Raw genomic sequence first — 7500 nt, forward strand, 5'->3', positions numbered from 1 at the left:
CAAATACATATCATTCTTTCATCATACTAGATGACGTCAATTGGCGTAACTTTGCCTAGATGGGAAACTTTACCTGCAGCTGATATTATTCAAAATGGTCCAAATTCACAGAGGCAAAGTTACCCCAATTGTTAGAACATACATATTTGGAACCGGTGTATTATATAATTCTCTCCCCCCCCCCGCCCCTTGTCCAGCTACTAATGGGTGGCCAATTTTTTGAGACTTAGAGAGGAGTGTTCTGTAACAAAATATACCATCTATCTATTACAAAAATAATAATAATTATTATAATTGTTATTATTATTATTATTATTATTATTATTATTATTATTTATTATTATTATTATTATTATTATTATTATTATTATTATTATTATTATTATTATTATTATTATTATTATTATTATTATTATATTATTATATTATTATTATTATTATTATTTTTATTATTACTATTATTATTATTATTATTATTATTATTATTATTATTATTATTATTATTATTATTATTATTATTATTATTATTATTATTATTATTATTATTATTATTATTATTATTATTATTATTATTATTATTGTAATTATTATTATTACTATTATTATTATTATTATTATTATTATTATTATTATTATTATTATTATTATTATTTATTATTATTATTATTATTATTATTATTTATATTATTATTATTATTATTATTATTATTATTATTTATTATTATTATATATTATTATTATTATTATTATTATTATTATTATTATTATTATATTATTATTATTATTATTATTATTATTATTATTATTATTATTATTATTATTATTATTATTATTATTATTATTATTATTATTATTATTATTATTATTATTATTATTATTATTATTATTATTATTATTATTATTATATTATTATTATTATTATTATTATTATTATTATTATTATTATTATTATATTATTATATTATTAGTATATGTAGTAGTAGTAGTAGTAGTAGTATAGTAGTAGTAGTAGTAGTAGTAGTAGTAGTAGTAGTAGTATAGTAGTAGTATAGTAGTAGTAGTAGTAGTAGTAGTAGTAGTAGTAGTAGTAGTAGTAGTAGTAGTAGTAGTAGTAGTAGTAGTAGTAGTAGTAGTAGTAGTAGATGTTATTATTCGTATTTTCAGGCAATTAAATAAACAACTTATGAAAGTCAATGCAATCAGGGCGAATGGGGTTGCAAAAAATGGTTTACAGTTACAGTACAGATCTAGACTACAAGAAAAGTGACAAATGATCCTGACATTCTGTCGTGTGTATCATGTTCCTTGTTGTTGTTATTATTGCATATTAGTATTGTCTAGTAGATACTCGATACTCTCCTCCTCTCAATGTTATAATAAGTTTACACACAAGAATGACGAAGTCGCTCGAAAGAATTGCTCAAATATCTTGGAAAGGACGTGGATGAGATGAATCTAATCTTGTTATCTTGTGAACCTTCATTTACGTGTTGGAGCGACTGCATCTCCGATTCCACAACAAACGGATCTTCATTTGAGTGTTTGGTCGTGGACAAGGCGTGAATGTTACACCTCAATATATGAGGGTGATCTTTGTACTTGTTGTGCTGTTACAAAGACCACAAGCACACACCACACCTTTTCCTCGGCATTTTTTTATGTAGACCGAGGCTTGCAGACAAAAAATCACTGAAAAGAAAGAGGCAATGTTTATACCGGAAGAGAGCGCAATATACCTCTTGCTAACAATAACTCCGGATTCTCCCCATTCTTGATTCATAACCGCCATAGGCCTATTCTAATCTTACTTTCAGGATTGCAAAAGTGGCTTTACATGCGACAATGATTTTAAATGCCGTGAGTAATAATAATAATAATAATAATAATAATAATAATAATAATAATAATAATAAATAATAATAATAATAATAATAATATAATATAATAATATAATAATAATAATAATAATAATAATAATAATAATAAATAATAAATAATAATAATAATAATAATAATAATAATAATAATAATAATAATAATAATATAATAATAATAATAATAATAATAATAATAATATAATAATAATAATAATAATAATAATAATAATAATAATAATAATAATAATAATAATAATAATAATAATAATAATAATAATAATAATAATAATAATAATAATAATAATAATAATATATATAATAATAATAATAATAATAATAATAATAATAATAATAATAATAATAATATAATAATAATAATAATAATAATAATAATAATAATAATAATAATAATAATAATAATAATAATAATAATAATAATAATAATAATAATTTAATGCATCCCAAAAAGGAAATTTTTTGTACAGATGTGTTATAATTTACCCAATTAGAAGTGTGGGTCAGGAAAAGGCAAGCCTTGTCTGAACGCCAGGTTGGATCATCCTTTGTCTGGTCCCTATCCTGTTGCTGTTCCAGCACGATTGCATCCAAGCTGGTATCACCTTCAGGGTCATTGGGGCACGCGAGCTTCTTGAAGGAGAATTTGAAACCATCAAAAAATGTGATGATAACTTCCGAACCTGGATTGATACCTTGAACATAGAAGTGTAGCCGAACGATACCACTATTTACACAATAAGATAAAAATACAATGGAAATAGGATGTATATATAAAAAGGAGCAGCTCCATAACCAGAGCTGCGTTTAATAATATGAATAATTTCACCACTGTAAAATAGTTAAAACTGTCACTATAAATTGAAAATTGAAAAGATTGCAAAACAAATCAATTAATTTATTAACATCTACATTTAAAAAAAATGAAAAATGCGAAATAATTATATAAAATGATTATTGCTTGTTGTTATAAAGGCTAATACTGGACGGCAGAAAAGATTTTCGTTGTCTGTCTGTTTTCGTTGAAATAGAGAAAAGGCGACCACTCCTTCCTGACATAATAATTGATGGTCTTAGTGGATGATTTTGGTCAATTAATATTTTAATTATTTTACTAATACAAAATTTCTCGTATAAAAGATATACATCGTCAACATCATTTATATAGTATTGAATGGATTCTTTTAAATATTTGAATTTATTTTGTTCCTTTCCACTGCTAAGCAATTGCCTCCCCAAGCTGTTATACAAAATGACAAAACACTTTCGATTACTGCTCTATAAAATAATGTTCAGAGGGTTTTATCTATTCTAAACTGAGAAAGTTTTGATTAATAATAAATAATAATAATAATAATAATAATAATATAATAATAATAATAATAATAATAATAATATAAAATATAAAATTATATATAATATAATAATAATAATAATAATAATAATAATATAATAATATATAATAATAATAATAATAATAATAATAATAATAATAATAATAATAATAATAATAATAATAAATAATAATAATAATAATAATAATAATATATAATAATAATAATAATAATATAATATAATAATATATGAATGATGATATGAATGATGATGAATGAATATGATGATGATATGATATGATGATGATGATGATGATGATGATGATGATGATGATGATGATGATGATGATGATGATGATATGATGATGATGATGATGATGATGATGATGAGTATGATGATGATGATGATGATGATGATGATGATGATGGATGATGATGATGATGTATGATGATGATGATGATATATGATGATGGATGATGATGATGATGATGATGATATGATGATGATGATGATGATGATGATGATGTGATGATATGATAATAATAATAATAATATAACAATAATAGTAATAATAATAATAATAATAATAATAATAATAATAATAATAATAATATAATAATAATAATAATAATAATAATAATAATAATAATAATGATAATAATAATAATAATATATACAGCGCTCATTCTCGTGTAAAACACAAGCTCTGGGCAATTTACAATATAAATTATCAATTTTGAGTGAAAAAAAAGTAATGAATTTATAGCCAAATTAAGGATTCATTGTGTCAATAATGGCAAATACAGTAAAAATGTCTCTTGAGATTCTTTTTAAAGACTTACACTCCCTCATACCACGTGGTAGTTTATTTAAAATCTTGGGGCCGAAACAATCAAACGATCTATCACCAAATTATGTTCTTGATCTTTTTTCCGAAATTTTTGTTTGGTCATTGCATGATCTTAAAGTGTGATCTGTTAGATATTCCGATGCTATACCAGTCAAACACTTCTAAACAAGACACGCTGCTCTGTAATATGTGCGCTTTTCAATGAGCAACCAGTGGAGAGAGGCCAACAAATGGGTTGCATAATCAAATTTTCGTTCGTCAAAAATAATTCTTGCTGCATTGTTTTGCCGTAGTTGTATTTTTTTAATGGAAGCCTGAGGCAAATTGAAAAGCAGGGAGTTACAATAATCTAGTTTTGAAAAAATGAGGGAGACAACCAATGTTTTACATGTTCCAATTGTAATATACTGATGGATCGAACTGATTTTCTTCAATTCAAAGTATAAATATTTACAGAGAACAGAAATGTGAGCTGACGTGGATTGAGTATTAAATATTTATATCTAGTTTATTGCTTTTATCTTAAATTGCAAATTTATTATTTACACTGGATTCTAACTAACACATATTTGTTCCTTTTGACCAGATTTGTTGGGGGTTTTTTTTGGTCGTTTTTTTGTCGTTTTTTTTTCTAACAGTATTGTACTGTAGAATGATTAGTTTGTCGAGCATATTTCAGATGCGAATAGAAGAGGGAATCCGTTGTAGGTTTCCTCCCGAGCAGGGTCAATTCAGTAAGACTAGACTAGATAGAGAAGGGGAGAAGGTAGTTGGTTGTGCCTCGTGTAATGACTAACATAGTAGAGAAATAACGATAAATAAAGGAAATAAAATTTACCAACAACTATACGTTTATTACAGCTCTAGTTATCATTCAGTCTGTGCTTTACTCTTTCCTGTCTATCACAAATCATGTATCTATACATCACGTTAAATAGTAGGGTCCCCGAGACGTTTAATTTGGATTTGTGTAAAAGTTTTACATTCTGGATTTGCAGCAATGATATAATGATGATTGGCTAATAGGATGACAACAAAATTAGTATCCCGTGGTCTTTTTAAGTCTGGGTGATTGTGTTTGAAGGCCTTGCAAAATATGGACCAATATGACGGCGTCTGCTTCTTCGTGTTTGCATTTTTCCATGGAAAACCCATTACTAGGATGATTGCCAAAATCTGTGATATACATTACTTTTCCCCTCCTATAATTTTTCCATCCCGATAATTTTTACACATATTTGAAAAGCTCTTTTTATCTGCATTCATCAACGAAATGTTGCTAGTCCTCTGACATTTTAAATTTTGACCAAATTAATCACAAGTTACCGTGTACTTTGAGCTCGTTTTATTTTTGAGACAGAGTATTTATTTGGTCCCATCTACTCTTGATACTAGATCCAGTCCTATAAGATTTGTGTAGAGCATTATTTCCTTAGTTGCTGTTTTCTGCAAAACAATACATTAAAAGAAATTGGATTGTCCACTGACTCTAATCCATCGTCTATTTTAAGAGACCTGATTATTTGTATCCAATTGTAATCATCAAGGTGATAAAACAGGTGGAGAGGTTGATGATACATACATAAATAATTCTTTTTTGATAACAATTATATTGAAATTCCAATCGTCGAAATATTTTAAAAAACGTCAATTTCAATCTTAACTATGAAGAAGGGATCAAATTTAAAAATAATATTATCAAAGTAGCGTGGATTATCATTTGATATTTAGTTAATGTTAACAAAAAGCACGGTATAACAGATCCGCCAGGTTATTGTCCTTGCCTTGGATGTCAAGGACATTCAAATTGTATTTCTGTAAAGCTAGAGACCATCTTTTCATCTCCCTGGTTATTTTTTTATCCTAGTGAGAAAAGCCAGAGGGATGTCATGAAAAGGTGATTGCCGTGGTCGAGTTTGTGTGTACTTTGTTATAATTTTTCCGTCCCAGAAGCTACTAAGGATAATGATTTAATTGAGCCCAGGACAATGTTAAGACCAAGTTGCCGGATTGTGAATTTTAGAAAAAGGAATTAAAAATTGTTCTCTGGTAACAGTCATGAATTGGAAAAGGCATCGGTTCGACTGCACCAAATACTGTTGTTTATCAAAGTGATATCAAATCATAAAAGGCGGGGTTGCATTCAGTTTAGGGAATTCCTGATAGTTACAAATGTGAAGTTTGAGTATGATTCGATCTTTCTTTGACCATCACGTTTTGGATAGTCATATGAGCGATCGAAAAATGCAGTGGAAGGAATGAGAGGAATACAAAAATCCCTTGATTCATCCCATAGGAGAAATTTATCACCAGGGTCTATTCCATTGGGGACTGGGTTAACTCAGGCGTTAGCCGCAGTGTAGATGCCGCAAATTGAGCTAGGGCGAGATGACTTGCTCAGGGCCACACAGCGCAGCGGCGGGTAGGATTAATAATTTTGGTAGTAGTAATTTAATAATTAGTAATTTTGGGTCTGAAGCAAATACCTTACCGCTAAGCTACGCCGCTGAATTTTGAGAATGAGTTACAATAGGGTATAATATGCAATGTTTTGAGCAGAACAGCAATTTTTATTTCCTTTTCAAATGTCTACATCCTTGTATAATGCTTCATCCTTGGACATTGATGGTAAAGATTTAAGAATATTACGGAATTTGTACTGGGAACAAGAAGCAGCAATGCGCGTTGAAAACGAGCTAAGCAGTTTTACACATATTAGAAGAGGAGTTAGGCAGGGGTGTGTTCTGTCCCCGGATTTATTCAACCTCTATAGTGAAATGATATTAAGAGATATCGAACATAAGAAGGGGGTGTGTATTGGAGGAAAGAATGTAACAAATCTGAGGTATGCAGATGATACGATTCTACTGGCAGAATCTGAACATGAACTACAAGAATCACTGGATGTTGTAGTTGGGAGTAGTGAAAATATGGGACTGGAACTGAATGTATCTAAAACAGAATGTATGACGGTATCTAAAAATAATAACCCACCAGCCTGTGTAATAACAAGCAGAGGACAAACAATCCAACAAGTTGAATGTTTCAAATATTCAGGCCAATGGAAAACCAGATTGTGAAATAAAGAAAATAATAGGTATGGCGAAGAATGCATTCAACCAGCTGCATACAATTATGAAAAACAGGAATATTAGCATGAAAACAAAAATCAAGGTCCTGGATTGCTGTGTACTGTAGGTGCTGCTATATGGTTGTGAGAGCTGGACCATAAACAAGACCATGGTTAAAAGACTGGAGGCAGCGGAAATGTGGTTTTAAAGAAGAATGATGAGGGTGTCATGGGAGGAAAGGAAAAGAAATGAAGAAATTTTAGAAATGGCAAACAGAAAAAGATCACTGATAACAAAAAATCATCAAACGCCAAATAAATTTTTAGGACACATTATCCGCCATCCTGGTTTG

At 28.1% G+C, this 7500-nt stretch overlaps 1 protein-coding gene and 1 long non-coding RNA gene across 2 annotated transcripts in view; one reads left to right on the forward strand and one right to left on the reverse strand.

Moving 5' to 3' along the window:
• LOC144960115 (uncharacterized) overlaps positions 1-7500 on the reverse strand; it is a 212949-nt gene that overhangs the window by 174042 nt on the left and 31407 nt on the right. The window lies entirely within an intron of this gene.
• LOC144960116 (uncharacterized) overlaps positions 1-7500 on the forward strand; it is a 19481-nt gene that overhangs the window by 2108 nt on the left and 9873 nt on the right. The window contains exon 2 of the long non-coding RNA XR_013642755.1: positions 1815-1857. This is a non-coding gene — a long non-coding RNA (uncharacterized LOC144960116). The remainder of the gene's footprint in view (positions 1-1814; positions 1858-7500) is intronic.

This window comes from Berghia stephanieae, chromosome 14 (genome assembly GCF_034508935.2).
Source record: "Berghia stephanieae isolate SIO BIC M18660-M18661 chromosome 14, UCSD_Bste_1.3, whole genome shotgun sequence".
NCBI lineage: Eukaryota > Metazoa > Mollusca > Gastropoda > Nudibranchia > Aeolidiidae > Berghia > Berghia stephanieae.